This window comes from Schistocerca gregaria, unplaced genomic scaffold, assembly GCF_023897955.1.
Source record: "Schistocerca gregaria isolate iqSchGreg1 unplaced genomic scaffold, iqSchGreg1.2 ptg000304l, whole genome shotgun sequence".
Lineage (NCBI taxonomy): Eukaryota > Metazoa > Arthropoda > Insecta > Orthoptera > Acrididae > Schistocerca > Schistocerca gregaria.
Genome location: NW_026061786.1, coordinates 3,578,003 through 3,599,448, shown reverse-complemented (window position 1 = coordinate 3,599,448; position 21,446 = coordinate 3,578,003). Strand labels below are relative to the sequence as shown.

Genomic DNA, 21,446 nt, shown 5'->3' with positions numbered 1-21,446 from the left:
GGATATTTGGAAAGATCAGATTAAAAAAGGAATATAAAAATTGTCGTCGCAAAATTTCATATGGAGACCTACACAGCGCACACAACACATGCGGAGAAAACAGAAAAGGTGGGAAATAATGGTTTTCGTGGAAGTGTCCGCCACACACAGTAAGTGTAGTTCCAGATGTAATGAGTGTCCGAGACCTACACAGCGCACACAACACATGCGGAGAAAACAGAAAAGGTGGGAAATAATGGTTTTCGTGGAAGTGTCCGCCACACACAGTAAGTGTAGTTCCAGATGTAATGAGTGTCCGAGAGATTTTGCAACATAAGGTGTTATTCGTCTTTGTGCATATTTAATGGTGTACTCAGTTTACAACAGTGAGCACTCTACGACATGTGCCAAACACGATGAAGAGCATGCGAATAAGAAGCTTCTCATTCATTGTTCAAAAATTAAGAAAAGCAGATAGAGGTTAATCATCGTAACAACAGATACGTAAAGTACTGATGCCAGCTCTATCAGTATTAAAAATATACGTGCTGTTTAGTGCTGACTGTTACCTTACATTTTTTTAACATTGTTATATTAGCTGGTGTTTTCTCCAAAACTTGAGACATTAATACGAACGTGAGATGCTGTACAGAGTTCGTACCACAAACTTAGCACGTGTACCTCAGCAACAGATATGTATGAAAGAAATAAGTATGTTGTTCTTTCTGGTCAATGCTGAATATTTCATCAGTGCAGTCAGTAGCTTTCTCTAGCAGAAAGAGCAACCAGTCGCCATTTATGCTCCTTAAATGTGTATTTTTCTGTTGGGGTAATAAGCTATCAAAATATCCATCAAGTACAACCTGATGATTAGCTCTTGCTGTAGCCTGAAAGTTACTTCAAATGGATCAAATCGCTCTGAGCACTATGGGATTTAACATCTGAGGTTATCAGTCACCTACAACTTAGAACTACTTAAACCTAACTAACCTGACATCACACACATCCATGCCCGAGTCAGGATTCGAACCTCCGACCGTAGCTGGCCCGCGGTACCAGACTAATGCGCCTAGAACCGCTCGGTCACACAGGCCGGCTGAAAGTTACATCTTGGGAGAATTAAAGACAAGAAAGCATGACCAATTGCTACCTCTACCTGAATCATCCTTCTTGAATATACTGTTATATAAATTTATTGCTAGTTTTCAGTCTAGGTTCTGTCTCTTTTAGATAACTATTTAAAAATAAATGATACAGCGAAGCGGACTCTATGACGTCACTGTTAATTTACAATCTTATGATAAAGAGCCTGCATGAAACTTCTACCGGTGTAAATTTACTCCGTTGCTTCGGTGTTAAAGCATCCGCTGATGTCAAAGCAATATTCCTCCTAAGCGGCGTATACTTTTTTGTTTAGTAACTGGTGGTGTATAAAGAAAATACACTATGAATTGTAGTATAACGAAGGTCGTCATATGATACAAGTTATTTGAATACGATATCAACAGTTTTGGTCAGAGATGAAAGACGTTTTATAGAGAAAGAAACATTCGTAAAAATGGTAGATCGACGTTGAACATATTTAAACATCGGGTAGAAAAAGTTAATAAAAAATATACGTTCGTGTGTAAGCAATGGCTCTTGTAAGCGTACGGGAGGTATGCAAATGTATTGTAGCTCTGACACGTGTGTTGACTACCAGGGCAGCAGGACCATATACATACTGTTCGTAACCCAAACACTTTACTAACACCCGCCGTATTCATGTGTTCAGATGGCAGCACGGTACCACAGCGCCGATATAATCCATCATCACACAGGTAAACATGTTCCAGTAATGGTAGCATTTAAAAACCCGTTTCTTTCAAGCTAAGAATACTTTTTTATTAAATTTTACGTTTCGGCCGCTTAACATCCCAACGCGTTTAATGTTGATCCACTGGTGTGACGAGTGTGTTACCTGTAAACAAAACTAGATTTGATCTCGCGCCTTGATTATTTCATGATTAAGAATGTTACGATATTTGCTGAAATGAACAGTGGACCGTTCGCAATTACAATTAACGTAGGCCAGCTCCTTTCAATGTATTCCCTATAGCTAAGTAGTTTTTAGTCTTAACTTTATCTTGCTGTAATCTATAGACTTGTTCAAATGGTTCAAATGGCTTGGAACACTATGGGTGGGACTTAACATCTGAGGTCATCTGTCCCCTACAACTTAGAACTACTTAAACCTAACTAACCTAAGGACATCACTAAGTTCCATTCCCGAGGCAGGATTCGAACCTGCGACGGCAGCGGTCACGCGGTTTCAGACTGACGCTTCTAGAACCGCACGGCCACACCGGCCAGCTTATAGACTTGTAATTCTTAATTACGTACTGAACGATTTAAAGTGACAAGGTAATATAAAAATAACTGGATAAATAGCAGATATTAGATTCAGATTCACTGGAAAAACCGCCTTCCACAGAAGCTGTAACTTACAAAACCATCACTGAGTCAAAACATAAATACTGCTCCTCCGTCTGGGACCTTTGCAAAGTAGGAATGACGGAGGAAATAGAGGTGCACTTCGTGACAAGTAAGGAGAACACGAGAGGTAAGATAGAATTTGATAACTAAGAGAAGTAGAATGTGTGAATACGTAGTGAACAGAGTAAGCTGCGGAGTTGTGTTGAGCAAATATACAGTCTCGGACAACTTCCCGCGATGCTTCGTGTTGACTGCTTCCCGTAACTCCGTCAGCAGATACTGGTGGTTTGCTCCGTACGACTATAATCTGTTAACACCACATCACGGTTATCCCAAAAATATGCAGAATCACCTTTCCCGATGGTTATTCGCGTAGTTCGGAGGTGGTGAACCTAATGGTTGCCTTACCCCTTCATGTCGGGCTGGTAGTTTTTCAGTGAACACTCGGCCGTGATAAAATTGTAAAAGAAGTTGTCATGACACAGCTGCAACATTTCTCCTAGTGGCTTCGTTCAGCAGTGTTTTTAATGGGTATGAGCGAAAACCACTGGACAGATCTTTGCCAAGTCCACAATGTATCGAAAAATTAGGAAACTGATTTTCACTATATCCTTGTCTGTGTGAGACGTCGGTTTTCGAGTGCCGGCCCCTCCTCTTCTGATTTCAAATTTGTCACAGAGAGATGCCGCTTTTTCAGTTATTTGACCGCAATGGAAGTGTCTGCATCATGTAACTGCTGTATCGTAAGATGATGCACTATTTCCCCACACTTACACCAACTTAACATCGAATTTTGCAGCGGTATCCCGGATCGAATGCAGAAAAATAATTACCTCACGATGCACCCGTGTATGAGCGGCCTGCTCAGTTTTATTTCGCTCCTCTACTGGCGTGCTGCGGTTCTGTGGCTAGGGAACTTCAACTTATACCTGTACTGTAGACATCTGTCTACAAACAAACAAAAAATTTAATACGGCATTTTATTTTTCGAAGGTTATAGTTAATAATTTATGACCGCCTCTCGTCAAAGATTTGTAGGTTTGGAGGAATTTTGCACTTTGCTTATAATTTCGTCTCTCGAAAATTAGAGAAAAGGTATTGTAAATAAAATGAGTTTTAGTTGTCGAACAGAGTCATGTGGTCCATAGTGGCGTCATCATGTCGACGAGGCACGCATGCTTCGTGTTCCTAGGCGACGGGTACCTGGTGCTGACGGTCGCCCGTCGTTCCCTCGAATTTTACGGTGCGCGGCATCGACCCGGTGTGCCCCGGCTATCTGGCTGGAGGGTAATTTGAAAATGGCAGCTGTCACTGGTCGTATCGGATCTGATTGCGTCAGAGGCGGGCCCTCGACCCCTTTCCGACAGCAAGAGCTCCCTCCACGTCGGCCACAACGGCCACCGCGACTCTGCTGCCCTCCCGCAATTTACTTCCCAACTTACCAGAGACCCCGCCTAGATGCGTCTGGTTGTGTGACGCCGTCAAACGGCATTTCATTCCGCGATAATCAGTTTCCAGTCGGTAGGATAAGGAGCGTGACACAGGTTGGAGACTGCCACACAGGGTGTTATGTTTGTCCCGACAGCTCCAAATAATTTTTTGCACAGAAGCAAAATAAAAAATTAAGTGTCAAGCAAATTTTGCTTAGCTACCAGAGGGGCATTAACCGGAACGGTTGTCTTTCTTGTAACTTTCTTCGTTACGGAGTTATGAACAACGGTACATCTATTTCTATGACGATCCTGTGGTGTCACCGCCAGACACCACACTTGCCAGGAGGTAGCCTTTAAATTGGCCGCGGTCCGTTAGTATACGTCGGACCCGCGACTCGTCACTATCAGTGATTGCAGACCGAGCGCCGCCACACGGCAGGCCTAGGGAGACTCCCTAGCACTCTCCCCAGTTATACAGCCGACTTTGCTAGCGATGGTTCACTGTCTACATACGCTCTCATTTGCAGAGACGACAGTTTAGCATAGCCTTCAGCTACGTAAGGCAGGTTACCTACGTAACAGCTGCAGACGACTCAAACAGTTTGAATGCATTTTGAGGCTGTGCACTGCCTACTCGAGGGTACCTGGACATCTAATGGTGGACACTAACACGGGGTCAGTCCACTCTTCGTCTTTATGGCGGCTTGAACTCTACTGGGGACACTTTCAGTCAGGTGTTTTTAAGTATGTACAAGACTGGCAACCCATTCTTCGTCAAAAGTCGAAATCAGAAAAGATAATGATGTTAGAGGCTGAGTTCTATAGCGAAATCGACATTCTAACGCATTCCAAAGAGGTTCCACTGGGTTAAAGTCAGGACTCCGGGCAGGCCAGATCGTTTCAGAAATGTTATCGTCCACAAACGACTGCCTCGCAGATGCTGCTTCATTGAAGAGTACATTGTCACACTGATACAAAAAATGATATTCTTCTACTGTACACAGTATACAATGTTGTACAGTGTGTCCATATCATTCTGTCTTTATTTTTTTCTAATGTGGTGTTGTGCCATAACCACGAGAAACATTCACATACCGTAACATCACTCTTCTGCACTTCGCTGTTTGCCCTACACGTCGCGTCAGGTAACGTTCACCACTCACTCACGAAACGCAAACACATTCACCGGATTGCCACGTGGCACATAGTGCTTCATCACTCTACATCACTCGCTTTCAGGTATCCACTGGCCAGTGGCATCACTTTCTGCACCACCTACGGTGTCATTTAGTGCTGGCTGCAGAAATGTGTGGCTTATGAGGAGCTGCTCAACCGCTGTACAGCTGGTAATGGTCACTTCTTTTGCATTTTCAATCAATCCTGAGGTTGCAAATGCACACAGTTCATTAGTTCACTGCAGGCAGCACGATTAGGTATTGGACTTCATGCTTCCTACTAATATACCATAACCGTTCATATAAGAAATAGCGATGTGCTCGTATAGCGTAACATTCAGTGCCCTACTTGCGAGGCGAGCCATACCCAGACCGAATTCATGCTACAGGTTAAGGATCATGGACTGGTATACCGGCGAGTTTGAGCCTACTTTTTAGGTGGTTTTCCATGATTGTTTAGGCAAATGTTGGGTTGGTCAACGAACCAAGCCTCAGAAAATACGATACATAAATAGTTGAAATACGACCACACACAGAACACGAGTTTATACGAATCAATGAGAAGAGGTACATACGGTTTCCGTCACCTTGACGACTCTAGCGTGAGGAAGCGCACCTGGCCTCAGAATTAAATAAGAAAATAAAATTCGCCAAATCCTGATAAAGTGGACCCCGTAATAGACAGTATACACTCTAAGGGGACGAAAAAGTTAATAATAACATAAGAATAATGTAATGATCGTACGCCGAGGGGAGATGCACCGAACCGGCTGAAAGCATTTGACCCCGGTGGCTACCCAGACAGATGACGTTCGTTTTCCTGATCTCGAGTCGTTCGCTCGTAACGAACAGCCAGTTCTGCTGCCAAGTGCGTTCCGCCCCTGGGAATGAAATCCGCCTTAGGAAGGCGTAGGCGGCGCTCGCTGCCGGCAATTTAGCCTCGCTTAGCGCTCCAGGGGGTTGCACTGAGGAGCTGGGGCCGTGTGAGATACTCTGCTTTCGAATGCAGCCGGCTACGATGCCGTACGTTAGCAAACAGAGGGCGCTGCCGCGCGAGGCTAATTCCCCGTCTTCAGAAACGATGCGAAGCTATCGAACGTTGGAGGGACGTCGCAGAGAAATTTTACGGCTGCCTTCCTGCTGGGAAGCAGCGTTCGGTTGTTCATCTGAACAAGAAGCAGAACTGAGGAAGTAAAGGAAACTAACTCGTGCCGAGACGAAGAAAACAACAACGCCATGGAAGCGGAAGGGAAAGTTTCGGAGTTCGGTCTCGAACAATATCAAAGAGCCATTTCGTTCTCTTTCCGCATCGTAGACCGTTAGTGCGCTTCTGAACGTCCCGAACGTGTCCCACCCTCCTAGAAAGTAGTAACAGAGCTTTCGCGTTAGCTCCTGTCAGGAAAGACTCACAGAAATTAGCAGCACAGTTTAAGTCAGATACGCACGCAAGTTAGTTTTCTACGGGAACCTATCTTTATGTTACCGAAATTCGGTAAAGATGTTCTGTTTAACGGAACTATTTTAATTTTCAGTATAACACTATGCATATGACGCCACGGTGATCTCACAGGAGGAACGTGATAAAGACTAAAAGGATGGAAGCCGCACCGCCATGAAAAAGGAAGGAGGATGTAAGCAGCTTCAGTTGTGCCACGATCATGTTGGAGCTGGCTTTCTGCACGTACAAGAAATAGTACCACCATTATCAGGTAGAAACGTGGGTGCTAACATGAGCGAATAGATCTGAAATTCATTAATGTAAGGTCATGAGCAGCTGGACTCAGAAAACCTACCTACAAGAGTTGGACAAAACCTTTGAAACACCGCGACAAATGCATTCTGGAACATAAATGGAGATGCTGTCGAAGATTGCAGATTGACCTGTGGTATTTTAGCGAGAACGGCACATCTACAATGTCCGCAATACAGTGGAAGTGTCAGTCTTGATTAGGGAAGTGTTCTGTGTAGTTTTGATTGCATTGTGTCGGAGCTAGGTGAATTCGAACGGGAGCAAATTGTTGGTGCTCATATGGTGGTTGCTTCCGTAACGAAGTATTTGGTGTTTCAAGAAGCATCGTATCGAAGATTTATGCAGTGTACAAGTAAAGCGGAAAATTATCATCCACTGGGCCACAATGCGGACGAGAGTGAATGTTGAGTGATCGTGACAGACGCTAATTGAAGAGGCTTGTGATGAAAAACAAGAGGACGAGAGCTGCAAAAGCCACTGCAGAACTGAATGTCGCTCTCCTGACTCTGTCAGAAGCAAAACAACGTGAAGGCAGCTCTGTAAGCTGCGAATTGCAAGGCGAAGTGGAATCCCGAAACCATTCATCACTGATTCAAATGGCCACAGCTGGAAAACATGGTGCCGAAGCCATACAACCTAGACCGTGAAGCAAGGGAAGAATATTATTTTGTCGAATGAGTCGTATTTCAGACACCGGCGTAGCACTCTGGAAAACGGCGATTCAAATGTCCGTGTGACTATGTAGCTTTAGGCTTTCCGTGAGTTTTCCAAATGAGTTAGGGAACATTCATAGATAGATTGTTTCAAAAGTATGCACCCGATTTTCTTGTCCATTATTTCACAGTCACAACTTTACCTCACGTTTATTGAACTCGTCCTGGAGAAGAAATCAAATTCACACACGTCCCAAAACTGGAACAAGTGTTTCAGAAGTTGGCCATCTTCATAATATCCCATTGATGCTATTCGAGAGACGTATTGTACATAATTTCTCAGAAAGAGAATTAAAAACTAATTGAAAGCATGGACAACTATAGCGAGCATATAAACACAGGGGACATGCAGTCTGCCATGCCAACAAAATGATAGGTCGGCATAAACATGTTCAGCGGACAGCAATTAATGAGTCACTTTTATACAGACTCCTATCAATAAATGAAGCAGAAATGGCAACAGCGTATCATATTATACCGAACTCGTTTGAAAATCCTCTTCGCGTTGTGAACTGCTCCGCACGCAGCAATACTCGTAACAACCAAGTCCGCATCTGTGACTACCTGGACCTCAGACAGCAGCGCGTCCACCTCTCCAGTAGACTCAAGTCGAACATGCTCGCAGGCCAGACACGCCGTCCACTCTCTCAGATCTGCAGAGATTTTCTCAAACTTATTACGACACAGTTGGAGAAGGGTAGGTACGAGCAATGTCCTTGTGATGTAACAGGTTGCTGTAAGCGGATGCACGTTATTAGGCTATAGCTTCTGCACCATTCGCCAGTGGGAAAGGATAGCAGACGACTCAGGAGTCCAGCTTCAGGAAATTTAAATATGTCTCACTTATCATTTCCAACGTTCTCGTACAGTACCACCGCGTGTACCAGCATATACCGCGATACAGCAGTCCAAGCAACCTTTTCTTATGCTTCTTCCTTAATTACAATGGTAATGTTGATCGTACGGCTTACTGGTCAGGAGACACCGTCAGGTGCTGTTCGGCTGCCAGGTGCAAGTCTTTCTGTTAGACCCTACATCGCCGTCTTTTCTGCTTCTGATGATGGGATGAATGATGAGAACCTCCCCCCCTCTCCCTCCCCCCCCTCCCGCCACACACACACACACACACACACACACACACACACACACACACACACACACACACACACACACCGGAGAAAATCCCTGACCAGGGAGGGATTCGAATTCTGGGCTACATGATCTAGACGGAGGGATGCTAACGACAATTATTTTTGTCTCTTTATTTTGTTCTCATTATTTGGTCTGGGAAAACGAAAACACTCGCACTTCTTGAGGGCGGCTTTGACTTCCCATTGAACGGAAATGAAATGGATACCATTTCAAAGGTAGCGACCGTCTAGAATTGAACTGCTGGGCGATTTTGTTGCTTTGTGGCCCATCAGTCCACCGATACAATCCGCGGTAGCCACTGGACACTCTGTTTTCACTCATGTCAGTTTATACGTGGAGATTTGTCTTGAATCGAGGTACTTCTTTACACAAGAACACGTTAAAAGCCTATTGCGAGCTCTACCTCAGAGAATGATTGTCCCACTTACTGGGAACCCACGGTTTAGGAACAGCCATCTACTTTCGTTACAAGAATTGTCAGGTGACCAAATATTTCAACGTACACCTTGCAAAATAACGACTGAAAAATCATAGAAATTTGAGGTCAAGGGGAGGTTTAGCAATAGTCTTTCTTCCAGATAACGAATGATACACAAAATGGGGTAAATGATAGCGACATCATAAGTACCCTCCACAAAACACCGTAATGTATAGTCGTGGATGTGGATTTTAGACCTCTAGAAACTCAATCGAAACACCTGTCACACACACGTATTAAGCAAAGCACTATAGCAGGGCGGGCATCGGATTAGGGAAGGAAGGGGAAGAAAATCGGACGTGCCCTTTCAAAGGAACCATCCCGGCACTTGCCTGGAGTGATTTAGGGAAATCACAGAATACCCAAATCAGGATGGCCGGACACGGGATTGAACCGTCGTGCTCCCGAATGCGAGTCCAGTGTGCTAACCACTGCGGCACCTCTCTCGGTGGAATGCCCTATGTCTCTATATAATTGGAAAACAATAGCATCATCTGACAGAATCCAGCAGCTTGCGGCAATGAACTGTGCAAGGCGAGGAAGGTCGCCCGGTGTTCTCGTTATTATTTTGGTGCGGGCGCAACTGTCGACTGCACGAGCACGTGCGTATAAGGCGACAGCTCTGTGGCCCGCCCCCCCCCCCCCCCCCCCTACCTCCACAGACTTCTGTCAATAACGAAATTATTTTGTTCGAAGTAATTACCACTCATTACGACACTTAAGTTTCAAATGGTTCAAATAGTTCTGAGCACTATGGGACGTAACTTCTGAGGTCATCAGTCCCCTAGAACTTAGAACTACTTAAACCGAACTAACCTAAGGACATCACACACATCAATGCCCGAGGAAGGATTCGAACCTGCGTCGCGCTGTTCCAAACTGTAGCGCCTAGAACCGCTCTCGGCCACCCCGGCCGGCAACTTGTGTCAGATTTGGCATAAAGGTGCTTAACAATTTCCACTGTGATGGTGGAAAAACGTTGCGTCCTGTGACGTCACCCTCGAGCTCGGCGACGCTTCAAGCAGCGATTTGTGATCAAGCGCGTGGAAAACGCCACGGCTCTGGAATTCAAGTGTCACAAAATCTCACCGCAGTGCTCCCCGATGCCACCACGGAAAGTCGTCATAGACGCTCTTTTCTACATTTCAGTCCTTCTTTTGAAGTATCTGCGAACAAGGTCAGAAACCGCGACGTCCAGCATTTAAATAGCCAATAAGAGGCCACAGGGGTGGTATAAAGGGCGTTGGAGAAACCAACCTTTCCATGGAGTGTTGGTCCACATATATTTAGAAAACGACAGTTCGCAGTACGGTAGGAAATAGTAAGACGTTCTTCGGAACCTGTGACGCTGCTGACAGACTGGGGCGTTTCAACCCTTCGCTACGGACACTGTGGGGCTGTATCCCCATCGAACGTCATCGCGCACGTTCGGAGCGCAGTGCGACCAGAGTACTGGTTGGAAGCGCTAGGAGCCGCTCGAAACCATTTGAAAAATTTGAAGGTGACTGGAAGCAGCTAAAGATGCTCATGCTATTTCAATGCTCCTGTTTTGTATTGTAATGTGGCGTGATCATAGGAAGGATGGAGGGGGTGTGGAGAGGGGGGGGAGAGAGGGGGTGGCGACGTTGATACATGAAGGGTGAATAAAACGGCGAACGGTCTCTCTAGATCCCCGAATATCGCAAAAACTCGGCGCTATCCGCCTACCTTTAATGAGAATTTGAAAAGTGCGCTTGTAGAGACAAAATACGTGACGACGTGCTAGGCGCTAGCAGACCGACGACCGCTTTTACACTCGCCGATTCCACCTGGGCTGCTGCCAGGCGCAAGAACAGCATTGTAGCGGCGAAAGGGCACCAGCGTAGCTCGTCTGCAGGCGCATAGCAATCTCGTCACGGGTTCTGTCTGTGTAAGTGCAATTCTCAGTAAAGGTGGGCGAGTGCCACCGAGCCTTTTGTCAGCATGGGGGGTCTTAGAGGGCCACTTTGCCGTTTTATTGACGTATTTTTCAAAGCCACAATTCCCTCCCCTCCCCCCCCCCCCCCCTGGCCCCCTCTCCGCCAATGATCACGTCATACGAGGACCCAAAATAGGGGAGCTGAGAAAGGATAAGCACAATTAGCTGCTTCTGCCGACCTTCAAATTTCGTCGAATGGTTCTGACCACTCCCTTGTGGTTCCAGAAACAGAAACAGAGGTCGCAGTGCGCTCCAAGCGATTGCTATCACCGTCGATGGCATGCATCCCCACAGTGTCCTCAGAGAAGGGCTCTAACTCCCGTGGGTGTCAGCAGAGAAAAAAAAAATGGTTCAAATGGCTCTGAGCACTACGGGACATAACTTCTGAGGTCATCAGTCCCCTAGAAGTTACAACTACTTACACCTAACTAACCTAAGGACATCACGCATCAATGCCCGAGGCAATATTCGAACCTGCGACCGTAGCGGTCGCGCGGTTCCAGACTGTAGGGCCTAGAACCGCTCGGCCGTGTTAGCAGTGACGAAGCTTGCGAAGAACGCCTTCCTGTTGGTCGCAGCACTGTGAAGTGTCGTTTTGGCCGCGAAATATGTGGGAATTAACGTCTCGAAGAAAGGGATGATTTCATTGAGGTTCATTGTGCGACTCTCTGCGGCCTTTTCGTGCTGATTCTGACCGGCAGAGTGATTGGAATGTTTTCCTCGACCAGTGATAAGAAAACCGAGTGACCTTAACGCTGGGCGTCACGATTCTGACCTCCATCACAGAGGCGTCAAGAAGAGGGTAAGAGGTGACATAACGACCTTCTGATCGAGTCACACGTTCTTGGTGGCACTGGGCACAATTGTAAAATGTGGTGCGTGTGTGACTTCATTAACCTACCATACACGTCACATGAACTTCTGAACTGTGGCCTTTATAATTCTGTTGCTCAGTGTATACTAGAGCTGTCGATCGGCGTAGTGGGCAGCATAACCGGTAGACAGCGAGATGGCCGCCAGCCGTCCGAGGCGGAACTCGCCACTGAGCATGAGGCCCGCGACCGCGGCCGGCCACATCGATTACGCGCTGTGTCGGTGTTCTGGGAGACCTGTTGAGAGGCGTTGGACGGCGGCCAGTGGCGGCTGCCCTGCCAGCCTGCCACGTGCAATTATCCGGCGCCTGGCCCCGGCTGGCGCTATCTGGCCGTCTCCGGCCGTAGTCGTTAGACCGGTCATGCCAGCCAGATGGCCGCTCCGGCAAAAGGCCGGCCCTGTCAGTGATCACTCGGCCGTCACCGGCGGTAGCTCACTGCGTACTACCCCAGAGCTCCCTGCGCCCACAACAAGCGTAAACTGTACCTTAAGTAACCAGAAATACGCACGTTAAAGGTCTGCACGACCATTTCTTGAACAGTGTTCAGGTATTTTATGTCAGTCCGACGCACAATGTCGAGAGATTTGGATGACAAACAAAAGTATTAAAAACAGTTTTATTCCCAGTCGCAAGCTATGCTCGATGTCAACGTTTCGGTCAACAGGTAGACAGTGCTGTTCTGACTCTAGAGGATGTGGTTTTCACTAGCCTTCCAGAACTGAGCATACAATTGTTCTTTAGCTTCTGCTGAGGTGATTTTCTTTTTCGGTACTGCTAGAGGAATGATCTTTGACAGAGTCAAGTACTTTTCACCAAATACTTCTTATTTTATAAAAAAAGGAGAATTTCCTGCAGCTACGTGGATAGAAATTTAAAGAAAGGCTAAAAACGTTTTTCGTATTTAGTGTCCCCTGTATAATATAGAAACTCTGACACTGAGGAAGAGAGGCAGAGTTTTTGAAATGTGGACATGGCGGAGGATAGAAATAATAAGTTGGGTGGATAGACTGAAATGTGAACGGGTACTCAGAAGAGTAGGAGAGTAAAGGCAATTACTAGATGTAATAAAAAGATGGAAACCTAACTGTGTTGCATACACGTCAAGAATGAAGGAGGGGCTATAAAAACTGTCTGAAGAGGGTATGTGGGAGGAAAGACGAGGTGAGAGGGGAAGAGATTTCAAATCCCGGATGATGTGTTGGAGTGCAGCATATACATCGGCATTGGGAAGGGAGCAATGGATGTCATGAATTGGAGATGCAAAAGACCTGTTAATATAGCAGAAAACTGGTGATGATGGTCAAGTGGAATACTTGAGAAGGGAATTCCAGTTACTTCATTTGCCTGACAACCAAGAGAAACCGTCCAAAAACCATGGTTAGAATCTGGAGACTATTTTCAATTTTATTCTGCTATGTTTTGTCCCAGACAAAAAATATGAAAACCTAGATGTTTGTTAAAGTGAATTTATATATCCATATACAAAGACGATGCCTTCCTCAGTACGTAAAGAGTACCTACGTCGCAGCTGCTGAGGTGAATTATGCAGAGCTCTTGAGGTCACACCGCACAAGTCCTGGGATGGTTGCTTTCAAAGGATACGGCCGATTTCTTTCCCCATCCTTCCCCTGACCGATGGAACCGATGACCTTGCTGTTTGGTCCCCTCCCACAAATCAGCAAACCAACCAATCTTGAGGTAACCGACGGGATTCTCAGTGGCCGCTGCGCGCCCTTTGCCAGAAGTTAAGCTATTTCCGTTTTTCACAAACGCTTTTCTCTGTATTGGCAGTCTGCATTTTATATCCTCTTTGCCTCTGCCATCATGAGTTATTTTGGTGCCAAATTGCTAAGCATATCATTTTATAAACTAATTTCTTCAAAATCCGCTGATATGACACTCCATTCGCTTATATTTACACTTTATTGTAATTCATGATATAGCCTATTTTCAAGAAACTACCAATTCCATCCAAGTCTTTTGCTACCTCTGATGGAAATATGAAATATGCTATCATCAGAAAAATTTAATCTTTTTCATTGTAGCCACTGAACGTAAATCCCGTTTACTTTGGCGCTTGCTTTATACACTGATCGAATAACCAGGACGAGAGACCGTAAACCTCTCTCACTTTCTTGTCGAGTGTTGCCTCCGTCTGAAATCTTCAGACTTCCGTAACTTCAGTCCACTCTCTGTACAAGTTATGATAACAATGCGCTCTCTCTATTTTACACCTGACTGGTTCAGAATTCTACTTTTCTTAGAAAAAATGATCGATCAACGTCAAGACTGGTGGACTTCGTCGCCACTAAGTGGATTAAAATTCGCGAATTATATAGCGCGCCGCCCTATAGCGAAATGCTTTCTCATACGGTGAGAATACCAATCAATGTACAGTGCCTAAGGCGTATACGATACGTGATTTAAGCTTTCGCAGTGTGTTTGATCATGTCAATAAGCTGTCATAAAGAAGATTTTAATGTTGTTACTGGGTAGCTGTCTCATCACCCTATGTTTTCTTTTCATTTCTTTTTCAGTGATCAGTATGAAACAGATCCCCGTTAGACTGATTTAACTGAAGTACTACAGTTTATTTGTAACCAAACAATGTATTCCAGATGTTACGTTAGAGAGAGTGCTGAGTATTGTTTGGCTGTGTGAAGATGTCTGAGTGCCTGTGAGTTAAACGCGACAGAGTTAATCGAACTTTTAATAAGGGCACTGAAGCGATACTTATCGAGAAAAAAAAACTGTTTTGCATTTCGTATTTAACGCACCTCGTACATAAACACGCTGGATCTACCCAATAAACATTAAAATATATGTGGCTTAGTGCGGAAAGACCCTACTTAATTATAATTTATTAGTAGAAAAAGAATGCGTGCAGTAGTGACGATAATTTGAATGCTGTGCCCTCCTTCTCAATGGAGTCGTCATTATTTTTATCATTTGTGACGTACTGGAATAAACGCGGTTCGGAAATATAAAATTTGTGCAGTGAAGCCACTGACGAGGCAGCCACGTCGCTTCCATACAGCCGGGGTAAGAGGTCTCGTCCCTATTAGTACGCGGACAGCGGACAAGACAGCTGAGAAACTCGTGACGACTTTCAGTGCTGCCGGAAAATTTGAAATAAAAGAGGGAGGAGTGTAGAGGGGAAGAGGGGAGTCCGTCTGCTTGCAGCGGCCGAGCGGACGCACTTGGGCAGCGGCGCGGCATGCATTAGCAGCTGCAATTAGCGGCTGGGTGAGGGGCGCTCTGGCGCATTGTCGTCGGCGGCAGCGGAGGGCCGGCGCGCACAGGCTGCCTGGCTGGCCCGCGAAACCCGGTCTAAAAAGGTAAGCGTACACCCAGCAGGTCGCCTGCTTTGCTCACTTTTCACGCGGCTGTAGTACGTAGTTGCAGCAAATAGTTTGATGCATTTGTCATGCATTTTACAGGAACGGAGGATACAAGATGGCGCATGTTGACTGCCACACGAGACCGCCAACCGCTAATGACGGGCGTTATAGCAACTGACTAAGCCGGTAAACTAGTAGTCTGCTCGTACTCACACTTTAACGAAATAAAATCGCAACACCAAAAGATAATTGATGTATGGTGATGAAATTTCGGGAACGCATTTGTCTAGGCAACATATTTCAGTGATTAACATCGCAATATCGCAGGTTAACGTAACCGCGAGACACGCCATTCCAAATGCGAAATGTCACTGTTAGTAAACTTTCCGGAGAACAGCTACATAGGCAGATTTGTTGTCCACGGAAGCTCTGCCATTGCGTTGTACGGGTGCCGGTTGCCAGTTGTTTGGGATGCAGTTCCGTGCCTGTCGCACTTGGTCGCACGATTAATGTCGCTTTTGGATGATGCTGGAATTGTCATCCGATGGCGTTCCGTATGTGCGCGATCGGGACAGATCTGGTGATCGAGCAGGCGAAAGCAACATGTCGACGCCGTGTAGATCAGGTTAGGTTACAACAGCGGTGTGTGGGCGAGCGTTATCCTGTTGGGAAACACCCCCTCGGATGCTGTACATGAAAGGCACCATAAAAGGTCGACTCACCAGAGTGACATAGAGCCACGTTCTCGTCCGGAGGCCTGTCCCCTTGCCACCGTACTTTCGTGTGACCACCGCTGCCATCTCTCACGTACAGTGGCTACATTCCTGCCAAGTCTTTCTGCAGTATCGCGGAAGGAACATCCAGCTTCTCGTAACCGTATTAAAAAACCTAGTTCGAACTACGTGAGGAATTGATAGTGGCGTCTTTGTTGCCTTCGAGGCATTCTTGACTAACATCAACTCACCACGTCCAGTGTGAAAGGTAACTAAAGATTAAGACCGTCACAGCGCGTATTTAAATCAAACCTGATTTGCATCCTCATTGTGGCGCTAATAGCTCAACTCTTACGCGATAATGGAAAAATTTGAGTTCATCATTTGCCAGATGTAGAAACACGCCTACCAATTTTCGTTCATGATGCACATCTCCTATTTGGTGTTGCGATTTTTTTCCGTCACTGTCTTTTCCTTTCTCTAATCGATGTGGAAGTTAGATTAGGTTACAAAACGAACAACTTATAGACAGTCTAGAGTTTGTAGACGACCTAGTTATTTTTTCTGACTCAGAGGAAACAGGCAATAAACAGACAGACTTGCTAGTAGAACAAGCTGAAGAATTAGGCTTATAGATCTCCTTTGAGGAAGATAAGCTTATAACAAATGTTAAGGCAAGCTGTAAGATAATGAAAATTGAATATGGAAAAATTGTGAAAAGCAACAAATTCTAGCACCTAGGAGTAGTTATTGAACAAGACATTTTGAACAAAAAGCCGTTGCAGCAAGATTCAGTAAGATGAAAACAGTGCGTATATAATTTGAAAGCTTACGCACTAGTCTACAGTGATTCGCCCAGAAGCACGTTAAGCAGCAGAACTGTTACCTCTAACCACATAGCCTATGTTGGAAGCACTGGAAATCACCGAAAGAAAACTGCTAGAAAAAAATTAGGGACCAGTGAAAGAGAAAACACAATAAGGAAGATATCATACTAGTCACCACATGTTGAAAAAACTATAGATATGATTAGGAAAAGAAGGATAGCTTTCTATGGCCACATCCAAAGGATGAATCCCAACAGAATGACGAAAAAAGTGTGCACTTTCTTCGGTAAAATAAAACTAGATAAGACATGGTTCAGAAATGATGGGTCATTCAAGGCCTCTAAATTACTTCACAGCATATTGAAGAATGACTGCCACTCAGAAAGGAATATAAGATCCCAAAGGTTTCCACGAAAATTTCAACAAGTAGGCTGGAACCACTTGGACACGAGCAGGAAGAGAGGTATACGGAGAAATGGTGAGAGAAATGTGGAAGAAAAAAAGGAGAAACAGTCCAAAAAACCATAGTCCATAGTGGCTCATACGTGACATATTAATAATAATAATTTTTAACACAATATAGCATACATCGCAGTTATGGAGAAAAAGAAAGTACGAACATCGATATTGCCTTGCCAGGTGATAGCAGAATCTTTGAAAAAATAACTTGAAAAACTTGACAGATACTAAGAAATGAAAACCGAACTCGAGCGACTCTGTCGTAAAGCACTGAAGGAGGTCCCAGTGGTTCTTGGCGCACTGGAGCAGTGTCGGAAGATTTTAGTGATCACTTGAAATCCATTGGCGATGAGGAAGTATCCAGCCGCCACCAACAGAAAGCCACGTTGCTGTAGTCTGCACGAATAATCTAATGATCTGCCGAAACATCAGGTAGTGCTAGACCCTTGGAAAATGCCCGACAAGTGATAAAGGACGATATCCACCATAGTGATATCATCTGCTGTATTTACTGTTATGATAATGTAATAATAACAATCATTTTGGTACATTCGTGACGAAATTTTAATGGAAGTATGCTAAGAATTTGTGATAAGGTGAATATTTACGTACTGATACATTCCAGCGCGTTTTGTGAAATTATCGCAGTGAAGTCATTATAGTTGTTATTTATTCCTTGTGGTCACTGTTAGACCTACTGCAATTGTAGTGGGATCGATTATAAAAACATCAAAACATAACACAGACTTGCACCAAGCACTTTTTATGAATGCTACTTTCTGCGACACACACTGTGTCGTTAACAATGTCAGCTGAAAAAATATTTCATCAACATTTAAAAGAATGGCCGTTGAGGTATACACACAGTGATTACCAATATTATTATTTTTATTGTTTCCTTCCAAAGACGCATAAGCCTTTGTAGTGGTACTGGTACAAGTGTTTGGTGCAAGATAACAAGAAAAAAAAGAAAAACGACACTCTCAACCAGTACGGGAAAATTTATAGTCTGCCTCGTTAGGTGGTTGCGCTAACATTACTGCTCAACTACAGCCCTCGCACCGCGATCTCCAGCACTTTCGTGAAACTTTTAACTTCGAAAACGGTTAAGCCACACAACGTGCTAGAACAGCATATTACGTAACATCTAAGTATGAACTACAGTCGTCCGAAAGATGAGCTAAGTCAGTGACCTGCTGGCTGTATGCTTCACTTATAAGGCACCAAGAACGGTTTTGCATCTAGTCCGACGGCTGCACTGTGTTACCGTTGTTGCCTTCAGTCATATAACTGGTTTGTTTCAGGCCTCCACTCTAGCGAGGAACACAAGCCCAAACCATGTGCATTTGCAGTACCTTGTTGTCTTTCTGACTTTGAGAATGATCGATTCACTGGCAATATGGACGTGAAAGCATCATAGTGACAGATCGCACAGACAATTTTATGCGGAATGAGTGGTGACTAGAAACCCTTAGGCTAAGAGTGTGTCAAGAAGCGTTGGGACGGGCTGTTCCAAAGAGGCCACGTCACGAGAAGATCTAAAAAGGAAACGTTGCGACGAGCTGTTCCAGAGGGGCCACGCCACGAGAAGATCGTAAAATTGCTCGACTGTGTTTGACACACACGTGGATAGCAACAGTAACCGAGGTTATAGCCAGAGTTTCACCACGAACCGTCAGGAAGACATTACTGGAAACTGGATAGAGATGTGGAGTTTCCACGCGTCGTTTATCGACGACACCGTTCCACAAAGTACGAGAGATTTGGATAGTGTAAGCCATAGTCGGCTGGAGCATTGTGTGCTACTAGGGGGCAATAAGTCTGGGTTCTGTTTACGGCTGTCAGAGGTAGGCCATCGCGTTCGTAGGCGACATGGTGTGAGGTCGCAGGAAGCAGTGAATCTCGAGAGCCGTACCTCTCCAGTTCCTACAATGAACTTTCTATGAAGCTGAATGATGGAATGGTCATGTTGGGAGCTACTGGATATGATAAAACGACTAAATTAGCAGTTCCACCATAATGTGGATTGACTGGTAAACCGTGTTGTCTTATCGTTCTTAACCAAGGTAGCAAATGACATATATCAGAAAGACGCATTGCCCCAGACTGCAGATCACACCGCAAACGGTATCAGGACTGTACAGATCCTTGACTGACCTACCGGATCCTCAGATTTGTGACCTGTGGAGCATCTCTGGGATGCGATGGGGAGACTTATGAGGGTAGTGATAAAGTTTTAATTTAATGACTTTCATAACGATTTTTTTCTGTTTACAGGTAACTGGTTGCTGTCCTGGTACACTTTGAAATTCATCGACACAGCACCGTATCGACCTGCCAGAGGCCCAAAAGAAAATGGCGCGGCCTCTTGAACTTTGACCAAGGCTTCCTTACAACAGTGGTACTGTACTGTGGCACGAAGATCCCAATGTGTACCAGGGCTGTAGACACGTACCTAAAAAGAATAAAATAAATAACTGTTAACTGATAGTTTATGACTACCTTCATATCTTCAAAGCAGTTCCAAGCCAACTATTTTCAGGACTTTACCCAAAAGACGATTCACAAGTGGTAAAAGTTTCCTCAGAATGACATTTCGAGGGTGTTATTGATGACGGGCATCAGCTCTGAATGGAGTGAAAGTTTATTTATCTAATACCGTCAATGTCACGAAGAACTGATCATGCAATCAAGCAAATGATACAATAAGAAACCTACGACACAAGCGGGTATCGATTCTTCAGTTACATAAAAATGACTTTGTATAAATACGTGTTCATAATAACTTTTTATTTCATCCTAAAATATTCCTAGTCTGCATAAGATGATTAAATTTGAGTAATTTTACTTAGGACTGACGAAGAAAAATAGACAAATCTACATTATTATTGTTTTTATGTCGTCTATAGAATGTTCTCGATCATTAAAGGAAAGAGTTTCCTTTTACTATTACTATTAATAAGTGCTACAGTTTTTTTTATAAATAACAGAAGCATGTTTTATATAAGCTCGACGTGGTATTGACGCGATGATTTATATCTTTACGCTGTGTATTTTTTGAAATTACATCCTTTTCTTTAGAAATTACGTTTCCTAACTATATATATTTACAGCAAAATTGAAACTCAATATTTAGTTCAGGTTTTATTCGAAAACTGTTGATTTGTAACGTGAAATACACCTGAACTACATATACACCTGAACTACATATTGAAAGTTTCAATTTTGCTGTAAAGACTGTTTCCTTTAAGTAACAAACAGAAGGATAACTACCTCGAACAAACAAGCTCCATAGGTTACATGACCTGTTATATACAGGGTGTTACAAAAAGGTACGGCCAAAACGTTCAGGAAACATTCCTCACACACAAATAAAGAAAAAATGTTATGTGGACATGTGTCCGGAAACGCTTAGTTTCCATGTTAGAGCTCAGTTTAGTTTCGTCAGTATGTACTGTACTTCCCCGATTCACCGCCATGATTTCATACGGGATTCTCTACCTGTGCTGCTAGAACATGTGCCTTTACAATTACGACACAACATGTGGTTCATGCACGATGGAGCTCCTGCACATTTCAGTCGAAGTGTTCGTACGCTTCTCAACAGCAGATTCGGTGACCGATGGATTGGTAGAGGCGGACCAATTCCGTGGCCTCCACGCTCTCCTGACCTGAACCCCCTTGACTTTCATTTATGGGGGCATTTGAAAGCTCTTGTCTACGCAACCCCAGTACCAAATGTAGAGACTCTACGTGCTCGTATTGTGGACGGCTGTGATACAATACGCCATTCTCCAGGGCTGCATCAGCGCATCAGGGATTCCATGCGGCGGAGGGTAGATGCATGTATCCTCGCTAACGGAGGAGATTTTGAACATTTCCTGTAACAAGGTGTTTGAAGTCACGCTGGTACGTTCTGTTACTGTGTGTTTCCATTCCACGATTAATGTGATTTGAAGAGAAGTAATAAAATGAGCTCTAACATGGAAAGTAAGCGTTTCCGTGATTTAAAGAGAAGCAATAAAATGAGCTCTAACATGGAAAGTAAGCGTTTCCGGACAGATAACATATTTTCTTTCTTTGTGTGTGAGGAATGTTTCCTGAAAGTTTGGCCGTACCT

General features: G+C 44.6%; 1 long non-coding RNA gene across 1 annotated transcript; it reads left to right on the top strand.

The window, feature by feature from the left end:
* The first annotated feature begins 15,244 nt into the window (after positions 1 to 15,244).
* LOC126305267 (uncharacterized) lies at positions 15,245 to 19,750 on the top strand. Its single transcript, XR_007553350.1, has 3 exons — positions 15,245 to 15,324; positions 15,427 to 15,513; positions 19,604 to 19,750. It is a non-coding gene; the product is annotated as an uncharacterized LOC126305267 (long non-coding RNA).
* Positions 19,751 to 21,446: the final 1,696 nt, after the last annotated feature.